Here is a 26,668-nt window from a genome sequence, read left to right on the forward strand (position 1 = left end):
GTGTAGCACAATCTTGAGCATATGGGATATTTATTTTTCCTGCCCATGACAGAACCAAGCTTCCCTATAGTTTTCATTGGCAGATGGCTTAAGTTTTTCCAATCTTCCTTCCACTGAGAATGCAGCTCTTTTAGGATTTCAGGTTTATGCAGAGTCTCAGATTCAAGTTCTACTTCATATGGGCCTATCCTCTTTTCTCCTGTCCCTCTGTGTGTATTAAACCCAAAGCCTCTAGCTATCAAGTCCTATATCCGGGTCCAACTACCCTTATCTTGTTCCATGTCAGCTTGCACTGTTACTATTTTGGTTTTCAATTTCACCTTTGTTTCTTCAGTTTTGGGATATCTCTTATTTTTCACAAGCTTAGCCATACTTTTAAAAGTAGTTTGTCTTTTTTTTTTTAATATGGCTTTTCTGAGTCTTTGCAGCATGAGGAATTTTTCATATTGTATCTCCTCTGGGGGTTGATATTCCAGACACTCTCTCTTTAACCTGCCTTATTTTCCTATTAGTACTTATTACTTTATCACTTAGTGAGTTCTCCAGAAGCAGATGCTGAGATGGAGTTTATTAGGATTAACCTATGAAAGAAAGTGGGAAGCAGGATTGGGCAGAGGAAGAAGTCAAACTGCAATGTGGGCCTGCTATAGCTTTTATCAACCCTTTGGGGAGCTCTGGAGCAAATACTGCCTGTCAGAGTGTCTTCTGGTGAGCTAAAATGACTGAGTCTCTACATCTCCTCTTCCCCACTCAGTTACCAGGTACAGACTTCCTTGAGAAAGGTACGACCTTGAGAAAGGTGGCTCTTTGCAGCTGGAGTGGATCCTGAAAGAGATAACAGCTGGAGCTGTCTGCTGACCACATTTCCTGCAGCTGGGCAGCAAGTCCTTCCTTGAAGAAGGATCTGGACAGCACCTCTCTGTGTTGACCGCACACTTCACAATTTATACTGTTTAGTCATTACTCACTTTTTTCTTTTTCAAAGAATGTAAGCCCTGTGTACAAAGCAAAACCTGGCCTGGAAGAAATAGAAAGCCTCTGTTTCTATTTCTAGAGGGAAACTAGGTGGGATTGGTTAAGTAGACCTAGATTCTGATGGGTCTTGAATAGTAGAAGGAGAGTTTGGATTGATTCATTGGTGCAATCGTTTTCTATTGTTGTCATAACAAATTACCATACACATATCTGCTTAAAACAGCACATAGGTGTACCTCACAGCTCTGTAGCTCCAAAGTCTGAGTCCTCTGGATCTCACAAGATTGAAATCAAGGTGTTGGCGGGGATGGGCTCTTAGCTGGAGGCCTTAAGGGAGAATCCACTTCTAAAATCTTTTGGATTGTTGGCAGAATTCAGTTCTTTGCAGTCATAAGGCTGAGGTTTGTTTTCTTGCTGGCTGTCACCTGGTACCCTCTTTGAGCTCCTTCAGGTCCTCTGAGGGGAGCAGCAGTAGATAGGGAGAGCCTTCAGGCCATCATGCAGGATTGACAGTGGTGAAAGGAGAAATGTATTCCTTGTCACCTTGCCTTCCATCATTGAACTAGCAACAGTGAGTTGAGCCCTTTTCATGTTTTGAATCTCTCTGACTTTCTCTTCTGCTGTATTTCTTCTGCTTCCAGCTGGAGAAAGTTCTCTGTTTTCAAGGGCTCATGTGAGCCAACTGGATCTACCAGGATAATCCAGGATAATCTCCCCATTTAAAAATCTGTAGTTTTAATTACACATGCAAAATTTCTTTGTCATATGATATGACATGTCACACTATCTGGCATGGACATCTTTGGGAGCCCTTATGTTGCCTACCACTGCTGGAGAGCAGAGGCTTCAGAAGAACCTGACATGAAACACATGGCATTTTAAATGGAAGATTTATGAGCAGTCAGGCAGAGAATGGACTGTGAGAGGCTGCTAATCTAATAGAAACTGAAACCTTAAGGGTCTAGATGAGAACAATGACAGTAAGAAGAAGAAGGATGTGGGCTTCAATTAAAACATCCCGAAATATCTACCCAGACTTGCTGGCAGATTTCCAGTGATTGGGATTGGGAGTGGGTTACATGAGATATTGTGTTTGAAAGGTGACAAGTTTGGTGTTAAGCAAGTTCAGTATTCTCATCCTAGTGTTAGGCTATCCAGACATCAGAGATTTACCACAATTTACTCTCCTTGACACAGGGACAGCATTACATGGAACAAGACTTGATGTACATACATCCATTTTTATTCTTGACACTAAGAACACTCATTCTAGAAAATGAGGGATGAGCAATAACATCCAATTATCTATCCAGATAGACAGTAATAAAAGTAAACATGATCCAAAGTAACTTTTTAAGGCCTAATTTATGTATCTTTGACTAGGGAATACAATCTGTAATTCTAAGCTACACACTTATCTTCTCCAGTGGATTTTACTTAGGTTGATATTAAATAAGTTTGTATTCTCTCAGTATGAACTAATTGACTTGGGAATTTCCTTTGGATGCATGTTTAAAGAAAATCTGCTTACATAACAGTTTTTCAGGAGAATATACATAAATACAGACAATTAAGAAAGTGCTATTTTAAAATCTTATTGTACAGTTGGTAGAAACAAAGATAAATCCTCCATGGGCTTAAGGTGAGTCTGACCAGGTATTATCTCAGATGTCATCTGCTTTCATCAATGAATTCCTGGCAGAACTGGAAAAAGTAGGTAGAATGAGTGATGTCCCAAAACAGAAAGGTCATGTTGCTTTGTTTCCAGTGCTAAATTCTCCAGAGTATCTGGATGAGCTGGCTTTTGGCAGCTTGCATGACTGGCAATTCTTCTTTTAATACCTGCAGGCTTTAACCTTCAGGTCACTCAAGTTAATGTTGTAGAAGGGTTAGAGAAAAGTATTCTGAAGTAGAAAACAGATGGAAAAAGGGCAGAAAACATTTGAGGGAAATGGACCAACCAGAGTGTCTAATTGTATGGAAATGGTATACTTTTCAATAGTTGATGAATTTGCTTTTTCATTCACTGTGCTTCTTTATCTCTCATCAATAAGTGCCAATTTTTATTCTGCTAATAGAGAAAAGCAGCATTACTTTGCAATGGGGTAGTCAGGTTAGGTTTTATGGTTCCTAAATTGACACCATACAGCAAACTTACCTGCATTTATGGATAGAAATACTTTGTTTCATGGCTGGGACTGAATTTGGGCCAGTGGGAAGAAAGAAGGAGGAGGCAGTGTTGGATGTGTCAGGTGAGAAGTGTCAAACAGTAGCAGAGGAGAATAATTGATCGGCAAAGGCTGGGTGTAAGGTAGGGACCTGAACCTGGGGCCGAGGTGGGTATCAAGAGATCCACCATCCTTCTGATACATGTAAGCTGTCATCTTTGAGCACACAGATGCCTTTCCTGGAAGCTTTCATTAAAATTCTAGGTAGTACAGTGGGTCCAGAAGGAGCATTTAAAGAAGCAAAACAAATAGAAAACTAGGTCGATAGTAGGAAAACAATTCCTGAGGCACAGTGGTAGGACAAGGATGAGGGATGAAAGGAAAGAACTTCTTAAAAGCAACTTTCCTTTTCTGAAAGGATAAAAAAAGAGACAGGCGTTAGGGCAGTGGGGAGGAGTGTTAGCTATTGCACATCAGTGGAGTAAAAGGCTTTAGAAGATGAGCCTTATTTGCATATTTTCTGGAAATGTGTCAAGAAGAGTGAGAGCATCTCTGTATGCAAAACTTCACCCAAAATAGATAATCTGAGTGAAGGAAATATTATCAAGGGAGCTAGCCTGCCTATTGACACTCATTTAACTCTTTCAGAAGAAAATACACTTTGGCAAGAGCTTTTTTGGGGGAAAAGAATGTATCTAATTTCCAAACACAAGAAAAGGCAACAGACTCAAAGCCAAGGAGTATTCTTAGATTGAACTTTCATAGTGCCTTAATTTAGTCAGCTGGAAAACTGCTCTTTAAAGTATAAAATTATTTAAATTTTCTAAAAGAAAGCTTTTCATTTTGGTTTTAAATCTGGAATGTATTGTAAAATTGCCCTTCTATTAATGAGTGATTGTGAATATATTACTGAGGGGGCTTACTGTTGGATAGAGTAGTGAGCTTGTCCCTATATACTTAGCAAGTAGCGCTATTCCCTTAGCAAGTCATGGGGCCAAAGATGTGGGGGCATTTTTGACAAAAGTATGAATGACAGTGCCCCAGATCTATATAAATCACTAGGGACACAGCTCAAAACTTATTGTTGAATAAAAAAGCAAGTGGCAGAAGGATATGTACAGTGTGCTATTTCTGGATACATATAAGTATAAAAAATTTGAAAGAAAATTATGTATGTTGTGCTACTGTTTGCCTGGTGTCGGGGAGTTGCCTGTGGGACAGAAAATAAAGAGGAGAAATGAGAAACGAGGTTAGTGGTTGTTAAAGAAAATTTCAATTCCTTCCTTCCCTTTCCTTCTCCCTTCCTTCCTTAAAAGAATGCATGCATGAATTTCTTATGCAGTTTTATTTAAAATTATATGTGTCTGTGTTCTAGGGAAAAAGATCATTAACTGAAACTATATTTGTATGTGTGTGTGTATGTGTATATATTCTGTCTGTATATAATATATATTAAAGTTCAGTGTATTAAAATGCCAGTATTATTATAACTCTGAGATGGCACTATTAATCTTCTAGTTCTCTATCAGCCAGTCCTTAGAAGAAAATCATGATGAAAAAAAAGAAACCCAACCCATATTTCAGCAATCAGGGCAAGAATAAGGATTGGAAACACTTTGGGCAGAGAATTAAAAAAAAAACACATAAAGGGACAAATGGTGTAGGAGAAGACTGAGTGGAGAGAATATAGGCAAAGACAGCCATGTGGGACAGTCAAAAGCATATACATATACCTCCAGGCACACCAACTGCAGTATAAAGTAAGTCAACCCAGTTGGTCAGTATCTGGCAGGAAAACAAATCATTTGAAACTTGTGGATTTTAAAAAAAATTAATTTGAACCATGTAAGTGTCATAAAAATTCATTAGGCTAAAGTGTGAGAAAATGAATCTGTAACATTGGGTAGATGTGAAGCATGTGTATCATAAATTTGACTAAAACATTCTCCTGTGTGTCTGTGTTTTGTTTTAAAAGAGGGGCCAGAGAAGACAGTGACTCTAAGAGAGGGTGGGAACATGATCCACTAAGAGAGGCTTTGATCTGTGAACACAGACTTCAGCATTACAGGGACAGATACTCCTTTCTGGTTAAAAGACAGCTTTTGTCTAGAAAGTTCCCCTCTAGCAATACACAGACCAAAGCAAAAGATATTAATAGGACTGGTGTGGGCATGAATCTATCCCTCTTATAACTGATTGGTCTGTAATCTCATGCTATCCTGGGTCTTATAAATGAAGCTATGTAAGTGAGGCCATATAAGTAGAAAGTTGGTGTGGCAGGGAACACACATGTTGGATCACATTTCTTTCTTTGGTTTTGCATTTCCATGCTCTTCCTATTTCTTTTGGAACCTTTTCATCTAATCTTAAAGCTTCAAATGAAAATAGGCAGGTTAGCGTTTGTAAATTGTCTTGGAGGCCTCTCCTTATCCACTTTGTACTTTAACTGGCCATTTAATTTCAGTGACTAATAAATAAATTGATATTCGATGTAGAACTGGGGAAGTTAGGGATAAGAAAAGACATACTCCAAAGAAAGGGAAGGAACTAACAGGTTTTGGTGAGAAAATTACCTTTGGTGCATCAGTGCCTCCTGCAGGAGGCATCCACCTCAGGTGGGTTTTGCATTGGTGACCTTGAGCCCCTCTTTCACTGTAGAAGCTGAGCAGATATTCTGCTGAATAGAGCAGAAATAGAACTCCTCATGGAGAGTAGTAACCAAGCTGAATAAATCATGGTTTCAGAGCCTGACCTGACTTTTTTTTTTTTTAGTAGAAATTTGTGCTCCTCTAATGGAAGGGTTTTGGAATACAAGGGCATATATAATTTTCTGAAAACAATTAGATCTCTGTAATACAGGCATGTCTAACAATAAATATAAATTCTTTGGCAAAAACAAATATGAAGTTTTATTGATAAATTGATGATTGCACAGGAACTCTAGGCCATATTGACTTTAATAAAACATTAAGTGGTTTAATTAAATCATTAATTCCACCCTCAGTTCCATTTTTCAAAAGGCACTCAATATAAAAATAAAATGGTTTCTTTTTTTAGCTGCTTCTCTTTCCTCTATAATTCATTAAGATGAGTCTATAGATTGGCTTATTGCTATTCTGTTATGAAGCAGTTGCTGCCATTTCAAGAATATCACACTTTAAGCAGGATACAAGGAGGTATTGATCTGAAGGTGACACCTTCCTTCACTTTTCATAAAAGGGTTTTTTATTCCAGAAAAATCTATAAAATGTGTATGAATGCAGACGTTTATGTCACAACATTATTATAATACTAAAATAATTGTTAGCTTATTCCTCCAATCTGTGGGGAAAACTTATTGAAAGGTATGTGAGCAATCTAAAATGCATATAATGGTAGTTACAATATATTAGCTTTTAAATTTTTATTTAATGAAAGTAATATATGGCAATAATTTTTAAAATCGGGCTTACAATGGAAAGTAATAATCTACCTCACCTTCCCTATACTTCAGTTTCACTCACCAGAGCAGCCATTTCTTTGAGTATATATCTTTATATTTTAAAATAATCTGTCTTAGCTTAGATCCTCCAAAAACAGATACACTCAAGAATCAGTGTTTTGATACTTGTGTGGCATAAGCCCAGGAAGGTGAAGGTGAGGAAAAAGGGAAGTTGGCAACAAAAGCACAAAGCAATACCATGTAATGTGTCACCATTGGAGATCAGCCATCACATCACCTCCGCATGTGAACTTCTCCACATGGCCTGTGATGAGGAACCCTGTCCCAAAATACTGTGGGGATGGGAAAAAGGAAGGATAATTGATCTGTTTGGCTTCCTCCTGTCTCCTTTTTCCCTTGAGTCAGAGTTCACTCTATGGGACATTCACTCTGTCATACGTGGGTATCATGTCATCTGGCCCCTGGTGGTCACTGGGGAAGACCTACCCCACTCCCTGTGATGTGGCATTCCACTGAAGTCCAGGAGTGGAAAGGTGACCCAGTATGAATGTGCTTCACATGTGGGGGGTGTGGGCCATACAGGTGTTGGACTTCATCATAACTCCAGTCATTTGGGGAACTTGACAAAATGGTGGAGGTGAGGATGGTGGTTCAGCCTGTGGGGAGACAATACCTTCAGAAAAGAGATGGTGGGGTAATAGGGATTGTACAATATGCATACTATGTTTTATTCCCCGATTTACCAATTTATGACATTAAATATTAAAGTCTTGATATTGGCCAATGAGTATTTAACTCTCTTATACTTTCTTTCTTTTCATTCCTACTCCATTATAGTTATATAACAATTTTGTTTCAAGTAACAGTCAGTGTTTGGATTATTATGACTACATAAATTGTTATTGCTAAGACAAGTGCTGAATATAATTATAATTTCTTTCTTATACAACTTTCACTTGAATATAACTATAATTTCTTTCTTATACAACTTTGATTTTTTGCTAACTACCACATTTTTATTTGCATTGTTTTCTAAGTACTTGTTCTATTTTTCATTACAACTGGAAATGAACTTTTTTTTCCTTAATCTTTACACATTTCAGACAGTCTATAAATTCCTTTTTTTTTTTTTTTTTCTCCAGACCTCTTACTCGGAGCCCTCAGTACTACTGCTTTAATATGGGCAGAATGTTTTTTTAGACCCAACGATGTGGAATTCTTGTTTCTGGATCTCATGTTTTACTTTTTCTTGGTTAACTTCGTTGTTTTGCTTGATCGAGTCCAGTCCACAGTGGTTACCTAAGCTAAATGTGGTAGACCCTTCCAGTGCCCCTCCCTAATCAGTTTTCCTCTTGCCCTGGAAAAATGGAGGGTGACAATTCACTGACTCCTTGCAGTCATGTAGGGTCATTGACCAGTTCTAGCTAATGGGCCCTGAGTAGAAGAGACCTGTGCCTGTCATAGGCCAGAGCAATCTCTTTCCCAATGAAGGAAGCCTTGTGTTGAGAAGGTCACAGATCAAAAGCAAGCCTAGATTGCCAGATTGCCATGGGAGACATTTGCCCTGGGGTGTCTCCTGGATTCACACAAATTCTGAGCATGTGAGAGAGAAACTTGTGCAACATTAAGCATTTGGCATAGTTTGTAACCTGGCCTCTCCTGACTGATACAAAAAGGCTTCACGGGAAATACAATTTTGAGTTCTTTCTGTCTGAAAACATTGTTATTCTGTCCTTACAGAACAGAATAACATTGAATGGATATAGAATTCTAGATTATAAAGAGATCCAATGTTATTCTAATTCTTATTCTCTTTTTGTATATAGCCTAGCTTTTCTTACTGGAAGCTTTTAGGGTTCTGTTCTTTTTCTTCTTTTTTGAGATGGATTCTTGCTCTGTTGCCCAGGCTGGAGTGCAGTGGGGTGATCTCAGCTCACTGCAACCTCCGCCTCCTGGGTTTAAGCGATTCTCCTGCCTCAGCCTCCTGAGTAGCTGGGGTCCCCCGCCCGGCTAATTTTTTGTATTTTTAGTAGAGACGGGGTTTTGCCATGTTGGCCAGGCTGGTCTCAAACTCCTGACCTGTAGTGATCTGCCCACTTTGGCCTCTCAAAGAGCTGGGATTACAGCGGTGATCCACTGCGCCCGGCCAAGGGTTCTTTTCTTATCTCTTGTGTTCGAAAAGTTCACCATGTTGCGTCACAGTGCAGATTTTTTTTTCCTTTTTTTTTTTTTTGTCTTTTACTTCACTGTGTTGGACACTATGAGGGTCAATTTAGAGATCTATATCATTTGTGATCTCTGCTAACATTTGTATTATATCTTTGATTTTCCTTATTTTTTTCTTTTTGTAATTTTTATTACTTGGATATTATGTAGTCTGGAATTACTCTCCTTTTTCATCGTATTTTCTCTTATTTTATATTTCCTTTTCCTTTTTGTTCTACTTTGTAGAAGAAATCCTCATTTTGGCTTTCAATTCTTCTACTGGATTTTAAAATTTAATTCATTCCATTTTTACTCATGAGTCTTTTGATTATATTTTATAGAATCCTATTTTTAATCTAATAATACATTTAAATATATTTGAATTGTTCCTCCCTGTATTGCCTCTATTTTTTCTGAGTTCTTTTGTCTTTCTGTTTTTTGTTTTTAAACCTTTCATTTTGGAAGTTTTCCTAAATATCTGGTACTTTGCTGTCCAATCATTCAAGTATTATGCACTAAGGTGCCAATTAGAACCTCTGTGCCTGGGAGGTACTTTTTGACTAGCCTTTTTGGTGAAAGAGTGCTTCCAAATATCTGTAGATCTGTGAGACCATTCACTTGCCCCTGGGAAGATTCCCCTAATCACCTACCTCCTTAAGTACAAGCCTGATTGCCAACCTTTTTTGAAAAGAGTGGAACGAGGAACTCCCACTTATGAGTATGAAGACCTTCCCTCAGTTCTCCAGATGCGCAAATCTGGAGACTCCCTGGTTCAGTTTCTCAGATAATAAATGTCTGGCTTTCTATTGTAGGAAGAGAAGGTGGTTACTTGGTTGTAAACAGTGGGAGAAAGATGTGCCCATGGAAGGGTGGAATGAAATGTGTTTTGGGGCAAAAGAAGGGGGAAGAAGATGTCTGCAGAGAAGGGTGGTTCACAGATGTGTGTGGAGGGGGAGTTGGAACCTAGATGGGGTGAGAAGAGCATCCATACAGAGCATGGCCTTGCATGAAAACAGTTTCCGCAGGACAAGCAGGTTGTTCTCTAGAGGGCTTTGTACCTCAGGATGTTGGAACCCAGTGGGTGAGGGGGGCTTCACATTGGATTGGGAAGGATCATTGTCTGATGTGGGATATTAGAGTCTGGGTTGGGTGAGGAAGGTTTCCATGTGGTAAAAGATGTTGAATTAGTTTCCTAGGGCTGCTGTAACAAATTACCACAAACTTGACTAAAACAATAGAAATTAATTTTTTCACAGGTCTAGAGACCAGAAGTTAAAAATTAGTTCCACTGAGTTAAACATCTAGGTGTCGTCAGGGCTTTGTTCCTTCTGGAAGCTCTGGGGAAGGATCAATTTCCACGATTTTTTCATTTTCTAGAGGCTGACGGCAGTCCTTGGCTTGTGGCTCTGCATCATTCTTCCATTTTTCTTGTCACATCTCCTTTTCTGATGCTGGTGCTCCTGCCTGTTTCTCATAAGGTCCCTTGTGATGATATTGGGCCAGCCTGGATAGTCCAGGATAATTTCTTCATTCAGAAAGCCTTAACTACATCTGCAAGGCTGTTCCTCTTCTTCTTTAAAAGCAAAACAAAACGTAAGGTGGTATTCACAGGTTCCAGAGATTAGAATGTGAATAACCTTTAGGGGGACATTTAAAGCCTACCACTGATATATACAGAAATATAAATGTTCATGTACACACACAGGCACACGTTCAATAGCTCTGCCTGCTGAGAAGGCCTGGGAGGAGCAACACCCCAAAACCAATGAATACAACTAGTGACTAGGTCTTAGCTTCCACTGTATTTTGGGTTTTGTAGGAGGTATATTCAGGGCCATACTTTTACACCTGCCTTAATCGGGCTGCACAGGGTAGAGTGTAACCTTGAGCAAGGTGGCTATGTGTAGCTGGGGCACTCCCTGAAGTGTCTGACAGCTGACAGTACTCTTAGTTTCAACCAAAAGGAATCAGGGTTTTTTTGAGAAATGGCTGATTCCAGGACCGGGGAGGGAAAGTAGAGTGAGTCTGGAACATCTTTTTATTCCAGAAAGTAAAGAAGCTCTCAAGGAATGATAAGGCCATATCAAATAGACAAAGAAGACAGTTTAAAGGAACTCCCACTGACCAAATCTGAGATAATTTGAGCATCAAAATAAGTAATGATAAAGATAGATTATAATCTATTGAATAAAACCAGAAACCACTAATCCATACTGATATACATAGCAAATTGAAAATTTGAACTATTTACATAGTTCAAAAGTATCTCTGCACAAACTATTAGTTACAGGGGAATAAAGAATAACTTTGCATGGAGAAGCCTGGCAGACTTTAACTTAATCAAATGATCAAAGTGTACATAAGTAATAAATAATAGAGAGCATATGCCACCTGATGGGAAGCACAGAGAAGAATACAGCCCCACATCTGTGATATTTTTAATCTAATTATCAGTAAAATCAGAATAACCTAAATTGAGGATATTGTGATGCAATAACTGACCTGTAAGCCTCAAAAGTTCCCAGTTAATGAAAGTCAAGGAACTGTTCCAGACAGAAGACTAAAGAGACAACAACTAAATGCAATGTGTGGTTCTGAGGTGCATCCTATAAAGGACATTAATGGGACAATTGGTGAATGGGATCTGAGGATTAGTTGATGGTAATATATCAGTGTTAACTTCTTGATTTTGATGGTTGCATTGTGATTGTATAGTAAAGCATTCTTGTTTTTGGAAATACATATTAATGTATTTAAGTGTGACGAGCGTCATCCCGGCAACTTAAATTATCCAGAAATAAATTTCTTTTTTATAGGACTTGTAACTTTTATGTAAATTTGAGATTGTTTTAAAAAATTATAGTTGCCTCCCCGGTTTTTGCCAACCAGCTCATAGCATTGCTTCTAGATTGACTATTGATCCTCTCTAGGGGAAGGGAAGTATCTAAGAAGGCTAAAGTGCAAAATTAAGGAATAAAAAAATTTATGGGGAATATCTCATTGCCTCCTACCCACCCTGACAAGTGTCTCCCCAAGGTTGACATTTTTTCTAATCAGTCTTTCTTTCTCATTTCAGCTCCTCTAAATTCTCAGCATTAAAACTATAAGCTACTGATTTGCTTTCTGATATTTTATCCCCAGTCCCAGCCTAGTGCCAGGCACATAGGGTGCTCAATGGACATTTAAAGAATTAATTAGTGGTGTCCTCAGGAAATGAAGTTAGCAACAACAAAGTCCTAGAAAATAACTTTGTTCAACCATCAATTAACTTTTTCATTAATATGAGAACTCAGCAGCAAAAGAAGTTTTTGTTTGTTTTGCTTTGTGTTATTTTTAATGAGATGATTCTATTTATGGCTCCTCCATCTGCACACATTTTCCTGAACAATCTCAGGCAATTAGCTTCCTGGAATATTGCTGTGTGGGAAGTTCCTCTATTCCATATTCTCTTACTCTTACTTGCTATAGTTACCATCTCTCCAATTTATGGAAGAAGATAACTCTTCAATTTCTTTTCAACATGTGACTCCAGATTAAGGGACTTTTCTTGGGTCTTCATAAGAAGAAAACTTAGTTCTATCACTGACCAAACAAACCTCCTCAATGATTAACTCTGGATTCAAATCCTGATAGCCAATATTAAAATTCTAATAACAGCTAACACCTGATTCCTAGGTTCCAGTCATTGTGCCAAGGCTTTTAATGTACCAGTTTAATCCTTACCACAAGTTTATAAGATAGACACCATTTTTTATGTACCTTTTGTAGCTGAAGAGACAGATATTAGTCTGAGCCTCTAGCAACAACTCCCAAATCTTCATGGCAAAACTGGGCTGCCAAGGAGCTGCAGCTCTGGCCACCATCAGAGAGCTGCCTGTCCAATTCAAGCTGCTTTCTACCTATCAGCTTGAGAATCAATCTTTCAACAGGAATACTCCTGCTCTGCTACCTTCCCACTTACTCAGTTCCAAATCAAGTCTTGTATTTGTGTATCTGATTAACAGAAAAATCATATCTGGAACCCAAGCTGCTAGGAATTCTGGGAAATAACTTCTTTAGTGTAGCTCTGTGGTATGGGAAGCAACACAAAAAGGACTTTGGAATAGATATAGAACAGGCTAATCCTCAGTATGTCACAGAGTGAACTTCACTTTTGGGATTGCTTTATTTTGATGTATGCCTACAGCAAATTTGCAAATGCATCCTGGAGTACGAATCACTTTAGTTTAAGCATCTGAGTTCACACAGCCCTCACACTGATTGCTTTTAGTATGCCTATCTGAATGAGATGTGTTTCAACAATTTTATGAGGCCACTTTTTCTTGTTCTCTTAAGAGTTCTGGTAGTTTCTAACATGAATAGTATGTTTCATTGATTTTTGGTTTAGTTTTTATAGAGTCACAGATTTCCTAATATCTCAGTCACCTGGAAAGTGTAGCCTTCCATCTCTCAGCTTCTTGGTGATACAAAGACTGTGAGGCACTCAATCTCCAGCCAAGACTTCTTGGAGAAGAAAACTCATGTTTCCATTGCTGTTTGTTTTTTCTCAGTACTGTATGGAAGTTATAGCTCAGCACTTTCCAGTAGAAACATGCTGTGATCCATGTACGAAAATTAAAATTTTCTAGTAGCTACATTAAAAAACTAAAAAGGAACAAGTAAGCTTATTTTTAATATATTTAATCCAATATATTCAGTATCTTATCATTTTAACATGTACCCAATAAAAGTTATTACTGAAATATTTTACATTTTTGTGGCACTAAGTCTTCTAAATCTAGTGTATATTTTACACTACCAACACTTCACAAACCACATTTCAAGTGCCTGATAGCCACATGTGTCTAGAGCCTACCTTATTGGACAGTGCTGCTATAACTAGAGAGAGAACTGCTGACTTTGGTTCAGAATGTGATGGCCACATATGTTTAGGTATTCATTGTCTTATTTCCCTGTAATACAGAGATCTGTGAAAGGGGAATGAATCTATTAACATCCCTTCTTTTGGTGATGTAGAAATGTGGCAGGAAGCTGGTGGCACCACTGTGCCTTTATTCTGCCCTAAGTGTTTTTGGCCTTTTAACCATACATGGCTGAAATGTTCTAGTTAAGGATAAATTTATGACCTATATGATCTAGCCTCCACTTCTTTGTGCCAGCTACCCTGGGAACCTTATTTCTTTCAAAGACATCCTTAGTTGGGCTGGATTTTGATGCAGTAACTATAAAGTAGAAAGTACTTCTTTTCCATTGCTCTATGGTGGTGAAGTGGTGAAACTTTCAGACCCTTGGTATGGTGGGCCTGAATTTTCTTTCTTCCTAGGTAAAATAGTCCTTCATGACCTTTTGCTCCTCTTTTGTGGAACAGAAGGTCAGTGTTCACTAGAAATAGACATGTACTATTTGTCATATTCCTCGGCTGTGTTGTCTTAACCTGTCATATCTCCTGTCACTAATGTCGTATGCAGGCACAACATACTTGCCATTTGGGGCCAGGAGAATCTATTCTACCCAAAATGTCTAGTGTTTTCTTGCTCTTACTTATTAGTGTCATTATGGGAAGCTCTTGATACAATGGTCAGTGGTCTTTAGGTTTTAGGAAAATTAATATTTGAATATCTTATGTGAAGGGATACAGCCATTCCTGTGGCATAATTCTTACCTCTGGAATTATGAGACCTGGTTATGAGACCAGAATTAGGTGACCTGGTTATTATGCCTTTGGGGATACATTTTCTTTAAACGCATCAGGAACTCACCATCTTATGACTGAGCTCTCAGTCTGCCAAGGTTCAACCTACGGTTCTGTGTCAATGAACTGACGACTTCAATTTTTCAGGAGAGACTAGAAGGGAACCTAATACTTTTCTATGGGTCCCCATTGTTTCTGTTCTCTATTTTCTACTTTCACTGAAGTTCCTTGCCATGGTACTGGCTTCTGAAAGTAAATCTTTGCCAGTCAGCTCACTTTCTATGCTATACAGGAGCTGTTGTCTCAAATTCCATTTTTCTTAGGTAACCTCCAGACAACAAGATCTTTCAGGTTGCAACAGACCAGTTTATTTATCTTGAAAATGAGAGTAAAAATAATCACCCATTTCACTCCTTTTGAAAAAGAGGATGAAAACTTCAAATGAGTTGGTTACTTTTGAACCTTTTCCTTCTTGTTCTATCACATTCACCTGTAAATGGACAGGCAGTTTCTTTCTGGGTCATGTTGGTAATCATTTCACAGGATTTATTTTTAAGGTAATTTTAAGGCAGTTTTAAGATAAAGCTCTTTACAGTCAGGGCTGGGTATTTATTTTTCTTTTTATCACTTTTTTATGATGTCAGGAGTCATTTACTTTTTAAATTCTTGTTTTAGTACAAACCAAGAGTTTTACTATATGACAAGAGTATTGAATGTTCTTTGCATATGACACCATTGACTTATAATTTTGGGACTTATGCTTTGTGTTATTCTTGTATTGGCAGATGATTTTTTTAAAAGGCACCAAAACATGATTTTTTTTTTTGAGAAAAACCAGCAGAGTTTTAGGGGTACAAGTTAAGCCTTTGGAAAAGGGCAAAACTAACAATCATGAAGATGTTTAACCTATTAAAAGACCCATTACCACTGGCAATAATCAACTGAGCCAAATAATTGCAGAGTAAAAAAAAAAAAAAAAAAAAAAAGATTTAGCATAAAGCACTTTACTATCTTAAAACTATTCCATGACTGTAGTCCAAGGAGTGGTAGAGAATCAGATCCTTTAGCACCCTGTTCTACTCTCTCTCACTGAATGTTGACACAACAAATAGTTGTAGGGCTTTGGTAGTGTCAAGAATATGTCATGCAAATTTGCCATATTCATTTTTAAGCTGTTATAATTAGTTGAAAATAATGATGCAAATTTGAGTAGTGATGCTTTAATACCTAGTCAGTTTATTTAGGAATTGTCCTATCTCTTAGCAAAATGCTTGACTTCAATGCCAGAACAATGATTACTTTATGAATCTATAACAATTAATTCAACCATGCCTCTCTTCCCAGTTCACCCCAGTGATGATAAGAAGCCCAACCTTCTCAGGTATCCATAATTAGCTCATCTTCATACTGGGCTCAGTATATTTGTTGATCTGGCTCAATCTCCTTTGCTCTTGGTGCCTTGGAGCTCCTGTAAACTCCTTTGCATCTTCAACCTCTTTTCTGAATTGTTCATTTTGCTGCCACAGAAATCCAGCTGTTCCCAAAGAGGCTTCTTCTCCTCTTCTGGGTCTTAATTTAATAGAACTTCCCTGCCTATCCTATATGACTAACATTATTTTTCTCCTCAGAATAAAGTGGTTATTTTCCTCCTTGTGTTCCTCACTTTTTGTACTTATTTAATTAATTTTTTTACTGTATCATGAGTTTATTCCTAGACTCCCCCGACTAGGGAGAGATCCTCTTGGTCAGCTCCTCTATGAGGACAGACCTTGTTTACAAGGCAGCTATTCTCCAGCACCTGGCACATGTTGAGGATGAATGAATCAGTAAATCATCCATGAGGCTAAAGATTTTAATACATTTTTAAAATCAATTTTATCATTTGGCTAAAAATATTAATGCTGTGGTCCTAACTTTTTCTCTGGTAAATTTAGTATTTATCAATTGTATTATGACCTATTGCTGTTTTTACCAATGTGCATGAGAAAAAAATAAATCCTGCATAGTTTTATCAGGTGGCTACATTTATTTTATTTGGTTTCCGAAGCATTCTGAGTTTGAAGCAGGATATGATGGAACAATAATCTTATTTGTCATGACATGTTTGTTTATTCTCAGGGAAAAACCAGAAATGTTACCACTCTAGCAATCCATTGAGTAGCACCTATATCTTCTTTAGCTGAACTGACAAACACATAATTCTAAGCCGCTCCTTTATTTGCAACCAAGTATAAGCAGTTCCTGAAGTAAAATGCTACAGTTGTGAACAGAAAAATGGATGTTGTCAGGGAAAAGAGAAACTTCCAATTGTTAATGATACTTATCTTTTCAGGACTGTAGTAGAAGGGGGACCTCCATTATTGCCAGTGCATTTCAAGGGTTTTTTGTCCAATTAAAACTCTGTCATGGAATTTTAAAATGTATTATCTCAGGACTTGAAAATGCCTAAGAAAGTTTTTTTTAAAAGATGATAAATACATACATGCACACAAATTCCTCTAAAAAAATCAAGATGTTCTCATGAGAATAAGGAAAAAAAATCGCTGAAAACAATATAAGTATATTTTTGTGGAAACCTATAAATCACAATAAATGTTGAAAAAACTAGGGCTGTATGTAAGTATATTGGTCCAATTACTATCAGATTTCACATGCAATTAACATTCCAGAGAAAGGTGAGAGAAGCTAGAACAAAAAGTCCATGTGAAAGTAGAGCAAAACTATTGGGTGACATTACCTCACCTTGCTGCAAAAGCTAGAGTAAAATTCCCAACAAATACATCCTAAATTATTTTACAGCATAGAAAAATATAACATGGATCATTTAAAGATAAAGTCATAATTACAGTGACTACAATTGAATGAATTCACTGAGCAAAACATTTTATTTATGTCTACAAGTTGAGAAACTGATGAAGCATAAAGGACAAATATGTATAATCAGTTGGAAAAATCTGAGAGGGCGATTTTAAAAAAATAAAGGATTTGGTGTGGTTCATTGGCATTTACCCAAGAGGGTTCCTGTTTCAAACTCACATTCACAATGTAACACTTCGTTGCTTTTCTGCTGAATCAACACAGTAACGGGACTCTACAAAAGGTCAAGTTTTGAATCCAGTGTTATTTGAACAATGCCCACTTTATCTTGTTTTCTATTTATAACTTTAATTACAGATAACTTTTAATTACAGATACCTTCTTTATAATCTCAAACTAAATTGTAGTTTATTGTGTAACATAGTAACCTTTTAAATATGTGGGGTAATTGATTCTACTCTTATGAGCCCAGTAAAAATAAAAGTTTCTCAAGAACTGTTGCTTAAAATAGTTTTCAAATCTATTTTGGGCCGTGTCTACCTAGTGCAAAAATAAAGGTGAGGACTAAATATCTGAAAAGCCAAATGACTTGTTGCAGATAATACAGCCAGTTGGTGTCAGAGCTGGAAACAGTGTTATGGGCTACAGCTTAGTAGTGGTGGGTAGTGACTGCTTTTGCTATGAGTAATAAAATTGTCTCTGACATAGGAACCTTGTGTCTTCTTCAAGCATCCATAGAATTGTGGCAAGCTAGCTCATTAAATTGTATAGTTACTTTGATGGGAATTCTTTGGCTTCTAGGTCTTCTCTACACCTATGTATTTAAACCTATGTAAGCAGGATAAAATCCCAACAGCTGGCTTCCTAAAAACTTATTTATTTATTTATTTATTTTTTGGAAATGCAACCCTTCCTTCCCCATGCTATACTCCAAAAAACAAATACACATGGTGTTAGGGCTGCAGAGCTCCCAGGGTTTATTTATATATGTGTATATAATATGACTTCATCTCCTTGGTCACAAGTAATTGGTCTTTTGGTTTGTTGGAATTGGGATTGAAAGAGAGAAATTATTGTCTCACAAGGACCTGGACCCGAGAACATACAAACTCGAAGCTATCATCTAAAATCATGTTACTCCATGTGGATGTGGAAACAGAGAATACCAGTTTGTGAATTATTCATAAAGTGACATATGTCCCACTTTGCCTGGGACATTCTCTGCTTACATCTGTTGTCCCAGTATAATTATTAATAGTGTCTTCTCTCAAAGTGTTCTGATTTAGAAGCAAAATTATATGGTCACCCTAATCACTCAAGATTCTTTGATGGCAAATGATAGTATTCAACTTGAAGAGCAGCTGCATAGGTATCAATCTGGGTCTCACCATCCAAGCCAAGAAACTCAACTTGTAAGAATTAGGAAAGAGTGGATTGACAGCATCTACTTCCATGAGGGAGAAAGTCCCTTGGAACTATGAAGGCTTCTATTTCTCATGTTTGGTAAAGGAGAATCTCCCTTTTTGAGATTGGTTCTCCTATAAGTGTTACTGGGTAGGCCCTTGCTGTTGTTACTGGTCTTATGCAGAGTAACTGACCCTAACATGTTGATCCTAGATATGATTGCTACAAAGGTTTTGCTACCCCATTCTCTGGCCATAGGTTTTATGAATATGCATGTTAAGCAGCCTTCCTGTGTGGATGCTGATAAGAGGTTGTGACTGTCACTAGGATTTAACCCATTTATGCCTAGTGTTCCATTATTAGAACGCTAAGCTTGCGGGAGTTATTTATATCCTGCTCAAGGTCATCGTTAAGGTCTGATTTTTCACACAAATTTGCAACTCCCAGCATAAATGGCTTAAGACTCATGATTCATGTACTCATGCTCTGTATCAACTAAAGTCAACTTGCAGGGAGAAAGAATGAAGCAGATGCACAAAGAGTAATAGAGCTGAGAGAGAAGATATTGTGAGTTTCTTCTCATGCTCCAGTCACTGCTCAGGCTGCCCCTGATGTGTATGCCACCATGTCTTCATAATTATAATATATTTAGGCTCAAGTTCTCCCTAAAAACTTTCTGTAATTTTTCATCCTTAAAGGCCTATTACAATTAGAATATAAACTCAGAGTTAGCAGATTCAAATTCCATCTGTGATCATATCAGTAACTATAACTGGAATTCATTTGTTTATGTTTTTACTAGATAAATATTTAAAGCTTAGTGTATGTTGTACATTGTGCTAGCTTCAGGGCATAGAGTAAGCAGGATCGACACATTCCTACCTCCCTGAAGATATTAAACCAATAATTACAAAATGCCAAGATCCTTCCTAGTCTGCTTCAAAAGGTTGATCAAATAACCCACTAGCATATTTTAAACTAGTATGTTCAAAACTTTGTGCATCCTGAGTATTCCTCTGCTTTAGGCTAACATCCTGTGAAGAGTCACTGAAATAAAAATTCTCTTAAGAATGGATTCCATTTTTAAAAGACAGATTTGGAGACACATGAAAGGATATTCATTCAACCAAATATATGTACATAAAATGGCACATATAAGATGTAAGTTTATTGTTATAATGAATGATTACTTTAAAAAATTGCTTGACATGTTGCTGAAATGAGTTTTACATGGTTCTTGGGCAAACTTGGATGGAAAACACAATTCTACTATGTTAGCTAAATCTCTCTGGAGAAATTGGGGTTTTTTTCCCTCAAAAATTGAGGGGGTAAAAATTGTTCCAAACCCAGGAATAAGTTGGGAAGTGATTTGGAGACAAGGAGTCATTGAGAAAATTTTCTCAGGCTGAGTAGGTGAGACAAAAAACAAAATAGATGGATTGCTTTTAGCGTTCCCTTCTTAAGGAAAGAAATAATTGTGTTGTTTGATATTTATTCATTTATCCTCATAGAACATAAGTCTACTGAGAAACCCAAACACCAAACAGTCGAGGGATTTTCCTTCTAATCTGCACGTTAAGTCAATAGATGAGGCAGAACAAGAATTAGAGTTACACCAGTACTACTTAGGCCCTGCAGGGACCTTCTGAGAACATTTTGGATTTAGGATAGGGCTTCTAGGAATACTGATGGAAAATCTTCCAAGTTTACCAAGGAGTTGGGCTAGCAGAATTTTGACAACCATAGGCTGTGGATTCTAAATGGCAAGATTATGTGGCATTTGACCCAGAAAGTCTGAAACTACACTTGGCCCTCTCTATTAGGTCGTCTTAAGACAGAAACCCTGATGGATCTCTCTTCCATCCTTTCTACCAGCAGACAGTGACGTGAAAGAGACGAGATGTATTCCTTCCAAAGCTGTACACAGTGATGTGAGGTCTGTACATGGACTGACAAATCCTTGCTAATGATATTGAAAATAGAGTTCAGTGGGGCCACACACTCTCTCAGAGCTTTTCATACACCATTCATTTAATTCGTATAAGCGTATGAGGCAGGTACTATAATTAACCTCACCGATGCCTGAGGAAACTAAAGCAAGAAAAGTTAAAGTACCCTGCCCAAGGTCACAGCCGGGAAGTGGCAGAGCTAAAATCTGAACTTGGATGCTCTGGCTACTGAGTGTATGATTGGAATTTTTTTTCCTGACTCTCCTTAATGGTAGTAGGCTGGTAGCAGCCAGTAACTGTGGCCCACAGTAGGTGTTCAGTGAACAGTTATTGGCTAACTGATTATTGGGCTCATCAGGAGATCTCCTTGATTTAACAAAAGGCTAGCCCTAAAAGTGCAGTCAGATGCTGCCTATGCAGAAGACTGGTCTTGCACTTTTACCTTCCTATTGCATCTGTAGGAGATGGGAAACTTGTGGATTTTGGGAAATGTTCTTAAATTAGAACTAAAAAGTTATTTTGGGGTCACATGTCTCTTTGAGAATCATATAAAAGCTAAGAATCCTCTTAACATAAATATGCTCGATAACAAAATTTTTGCATAATGTCTGAGACTGTTTCAATCTCTAGAACCGTCCAGGAACAGAAACAGTAGTTTTGGGTCAGTGACTCTGAACTTTGAATGTTGATACCTTTCACTTTTTTTTTTTTTTTTTTTTTTTTTTGAGACAGAGTCTCACTCTGTCACCTAGGCTGGAGTGCAGTGGTGCGATCTTGGCTCACTGCAACCTCCGCCTCCTGGGTTCAAGCGATTCTCCTGCCTCAGCCTCCCAAATAGCTGGGACTCCAGGCACGCGCAAGAACGCCTGGCTAATTTTTATATTTTTTAGTAGAGATAGGATTTCACTATATTGGACAGGCTGGTCTCAAACTCCTGACCTCATGATCCGCCCACCTTGGCCTCCCAAAGTGTGCTGGGATTATGGGTGTGAGCCATTGCACCTGACCGATACCTTTCAATTTCAAGTGATTTATATGGATGCTTGATTCAGAGAAAACTGTATTCACATTTTCTGAGGTAGTTGCTTTGTTTTTCTCCTTCAAGGGAAAGCTCTGCTAATGTTACAGTTAGCTGTGGCCACTAACTGGCTGCCTGGTAACGGCACAGTTTGTGCATTCCATGGCCAGGGTCCAGAAAGGCAGAGCGCACCGCTGGGGAGCGGATGTGTGAGCCCCAGGTTTCTGACATGAACGTTACTGATGCTGCCTCTGCTGAAAGACCTCATTATTATCATGGCAAATACTGGGAGAACAAAGGGACCATTTTCAGAACAGAGGGCTATCTGTTATTGTTAATTGAATATTTTCTGATTATGATATTAAGTTGGTCAGAGCATGACAGCATGCCTTTTTTGGCCTCAGTTCATTTCAGCTTCTCTTAATACATGAACTGAGTAGCACATCCTTACACACGCACAAGCCTCCTTTATCTGAGTTGTGGTGAACAACAGCTGCAAGCTGTAGCCATCTTTTTGAGGACTTCAGTCTTTTTGGTGGGGCAGAGGTGCAAAGTATAGGGAAAATAACATGCATTTCTATATCTTTTGCACATTTAAGACTGGAAAAGTATATAATATGAATTAACATGAAGTCCTTCCATGAGACTGTAGAAATACAAGCAAGATTTATTGCTAGAATCGAGACTTGTCAGTTCTTACCTAAAGACTGAAAGTATTTGACAACTTTGGGTAGCGAGTGGTTTCATGATCTCTGTGAAACCATACCACATTGTTTTGGGTGCAATAAGGAGTAGAATGAGTATGAAAACACTGGATGGAGCGATGAAGACCTGTTCAGTTTTGATTCTGCCATTAACAACCTTTTTCATCTTCAATAGACAAATTACCTCCTTGAGCCTCTTCTGCAAAGAAGAGGGGTTGAGCTATGAGGTCCTTGTGAGGTTTGAAACACAGTACTATTATTTTATAAAAAGACAAGTTTTCAGTTTTGTGAGTTTCTCCAGAGCATATGAATCTTACAGCTGAACTTCCTGAAATCTGTGATTCATGTTTCATTAGTTAGGCCATGGGACTTCTGAGTACATCACAATATTTTGGATACACATAGAGATTGTTCCACTGAGAAATGAAATCAATGGTTAGGGTTTCTTTTGAATTTCTCTGTATTTTACTTTCAGGATCAAGAGGAGAGTATTCTTCTTTTATTTTTAGTTTGCACCATGATAGAAATTCAGGTAGTACATAAGACCCATGTCTTTGAGTTTTCTTCTCTAAATTCAGCCTAATTCTTTATTTTATTATTTCTAGCAATAGCTATTATTTTCTTTCATCTGGGAAGTCTTGGGAGGAACTTGGGCCAGTTGATTGTAAATGGCTTGAGAGAGGAACAGCAAGGCATGGTGGCTCACGCCTGCAATCCCAGCACTTTGGGTGGCAGAGGCGGATGGATCACGAGATCAGGAGATCAAGACCATCCTGGCTAACATGATGAAACCCCATCTCTACTAAAAATATAAAAAATTAGCCGGGCGTGGTGGTGGGTGCCTGTAGTCCCAGCTACTCGGGAGGCTGAGGCAGGAGAATCGCATGAACCTGGGAAGTGGAGCTTGCAGTGAGACAAGATAGTGCCACTGCACTCCAACCTGGGCAACACAGTGAGACTCCCATCTCAAAAAAAGGGGGGTGGGTGGCGGAAAGACGACCTTGTTTGGATGAATTATTTATCTTTTAAGCCACTTTATTTTCATGATCTTAATTTTCCCAAATATCAGCTTCCTGCATCATGGCCTAAAGGCATTCTAGGAAGCAAAGAGCCTAAGCACAAAGTGGAACATTTAGCAAGGAATGTAAAAGATAAAATTAGATAAGCTTTACTGTACTTATGCTCTCAAAAGAGAGATTACAGTGCATACAATATTTTACTGCTAACATATGCAGCCTGATTGGGAAAATATGAGGGTATTAGTGATGTTGACATAAGTTGTATACCTCAATGTCACATTCGATATTGGTGCGGTGCTTTGGTTCAAAAACAAAATTATAATCTCATCACATAGTTTTAATACATTGGAAGAACATTCATTTGAAAAGTTATATAATGATAGACATTTTGTTTGTTTCTACAGGTTGGTGATGAGTTTGTAGATCCTTTTAAGAGTTAGGGTCTCTTTCGCATTTTGGCTTGTCCTAGAGGTCAATTCATAAAGTCTTGAATAGCCTAATGCAAAGGAAGCCATTTTTTTGATAAATGCTTTCAGAGCTGTAATCCAGCTGCAGAAAAAATAGACACAGGACTGGTCATAACACAATTTGTTGGACTCTGGGGAGAAGAAATATTACAAAATCTTTTTATTTATTCTCTAATTGTTTCTCTTGGTTATTTAGTTTGAAATTAATAGGATAAACCATGCTCCTTAGATTGTTAGATTTAATAAAAATATAAAATACCAAATGTAGAATATGCTGTGGTAGTAATGAAATATGCTAATATAAAAGGATCAGAAGAGGGTGTAATGATTATAAATAGTGATTGAGCTATAGGGTTTTAAAAATTGTTATTAGTATTTTACTATTTCTATTTAACTTTAAAGCTTAATTGAGCAAACACATAGTAAACAAATATTTTCATAAAGGCAAAATAGTTCTTTGTTAAACTCTTGACACTTCAGCAAACATGGGACGATGTTTTATGAAACATGCCTATATAACATTTACTCTAAGGGATGTTAATAGATGTTATTAAAAACACACACAAACACCAAAACAGTTTACCAGTATTCTTTCCAGAAGTCTGTCTCAGATTTCCTGGTTAATGTGCTTTGTTTCTCTGACAGGATATATGATTTGTGTCATTTCTTAAACTTACTTTAGGTGTAAGTGGGCTACTTTGTGGAACCAGAGTTTCATGTACTATGTGACACTCTGCTTTTATGCTTAGAAATATTTCTGTAATGACTCTTGTTTCTTATAAAATCCCCTATGGATCTGGCAGTGAGATCCAACTATTCAACCTCATCTCTTAGAGAACCCAGTGGATTTTATCAGATGGAAGTTAACTGTGTTTCATTGACCTTTTCTCTGATCTGCTAGCTGGATGGAGCCTCACCCTCAAGGGAACTATCTTAATCTGTCACCCAGATTGTATAGCACAAGCTCTGGAAAGAAGATCCTGGCCACATATCTAGCAGTTTTATTCTCAGGATCCTCCTGCTGTAGCTCATCTTGAGAAATGAGTGGAACAGGCAAGGTTTATGCAATGGGAGAAGGCCCAGAGAGATCCTTTCTCCATCCCCCAAATGATCACCTGATGGAAATTCCTGAAATTCCACTTTTAGAGTGTTATTTCTTTGGGTTAGTATCTGGTTCTCACAAATATCTCTGGAGGTTTTACCATGTCATGTGTTTTAACAAATTACTGTGAATTTCTTTATTAGATCCTTTTTACTGGATGGGGTGAGGGATGGTCATGAAGCAGTTGCAGGTACGGATGGGAGATGGAGGACGCTGGATGTCTTGGGGATTAGAGTTAGGTCAGGGAGACTTGAGGGATGGAGATCCTCTAGGTACCAAAGAACACTTGCTTGGCCTCATGGCTTTGTCTCTGTGAACTTTACTGCCCTTTTTTTTTCAGTATCATTATGAACTAAGTGCCCATTTGTACATGACAAGCTTGATACTGAACATATCATGAATTAGACAGACAGGTAAGTCCTATGTCCTTCAATGGCTTATAACAAAACCAAATAACTGACCAAATTCAGACAGACATTTTAGTAAGAGTTGTGTGAAAAGAGGTGAAACAGCAAATCTGTGAATTAATAAATTATAATATTTACAGATTATGGCAATAGTGGATTTTTTATGTTGAAGCCTGAGTCAGCCAGTGCCTTGGGAAGAATTGTGGACTATTTTTCCATTTGAAAAAAAAAAAAAAAACACTTCTAGAAGAGTTATCTAAGGATGCATTGACAAAAATCCTGGAGAGTATTAGCTATGAAGACTGCAAAGGAAGAGGGAGAATTGAACTGAAGATGTGAAGTTGAAGCTGGAAAGTAAGGATGAGAGTTTTCTAAGAAGGCCTTCTCAGGACTGGTAAAGGAGAAGAAATACAAAGATCTTGACTTACCGTTGGTTTTCTATTTCATTTTCCGCACAGAAACAGAAAGTCTTGAACTCTTTGGATGGAGGCTAGAGTTCAATTACTAATTGTTTGGAACTAAGGGTCTGTTCACTCACCCTATATCCTTGCAGATATAGACCACCTAAAAAGGAAAAAAAAATGAGAAGAGGGAAAGAATAAGAAGGAGAAAAGATGTCTGAAATGATGTCAAGAAAATTTTGTGTCTGAAGGAAATGCTAGTCCAGCTGTCTCATTTTACAGATGAAGAATCTCAGACTCCAAAAGAATATGTAATTTAAGGTTACATGCTAATGATTAATGGCAAGACTGGTAATGGAATTTAGATTTCCTGTTTTCCATTTTTGCAGTCTTATTTCATGTTCAGTGTTTAGCTTTGGGTTACTGTGTGCCCAAACTAGCTTCTTTACCTGAAGGACACATTTTGAAATACAATTTTCTGTATCAAAGAATGACACCTGCAATATCATATTAAAAGGAAAATTAAATAGTATTTGCTTGGGCAGAACCACTAAAGCATCCTTTATAATCCATGAAGAATTATAAAGATTCCTGGCCATTTCTGCAACATACATGATTTCTCGCCTTATTTGTGCATATGCAAAGCACATTTAAAATATGAACCCATAGAGTGATATGAGAGAGCCAACTGAATTAACAATGAAAAGAAATGACTGGCTTTAAAAGATAAGTTCTCCCTGGTGATCCTTTGAATCCATGTTAGTGGTTATAAATTGCTTGGCCTGAATCTTGTTTCCATTGTTTGGGGGTCAGGAGACAGATCTCAATCTAGGAGAAGATTCTGAAAAAATCAAAACCCTTATTTGCTTTTCATAGTGTCTTCATGCTCTGAGGCCAG

This window comes from Pan paniscus, chromosome 4 (genome assembly GCF_029289425.2).
Source record: "Pan paniscus chromosome 4, NHGRI_mPanPan1-v2.0_pri, whole genome shotgun sequence".
NCBI lineage: Eukaryota > Metazoa > Chordata > Mammalia > Primates > Hominidae > Pan > Pan paniscus.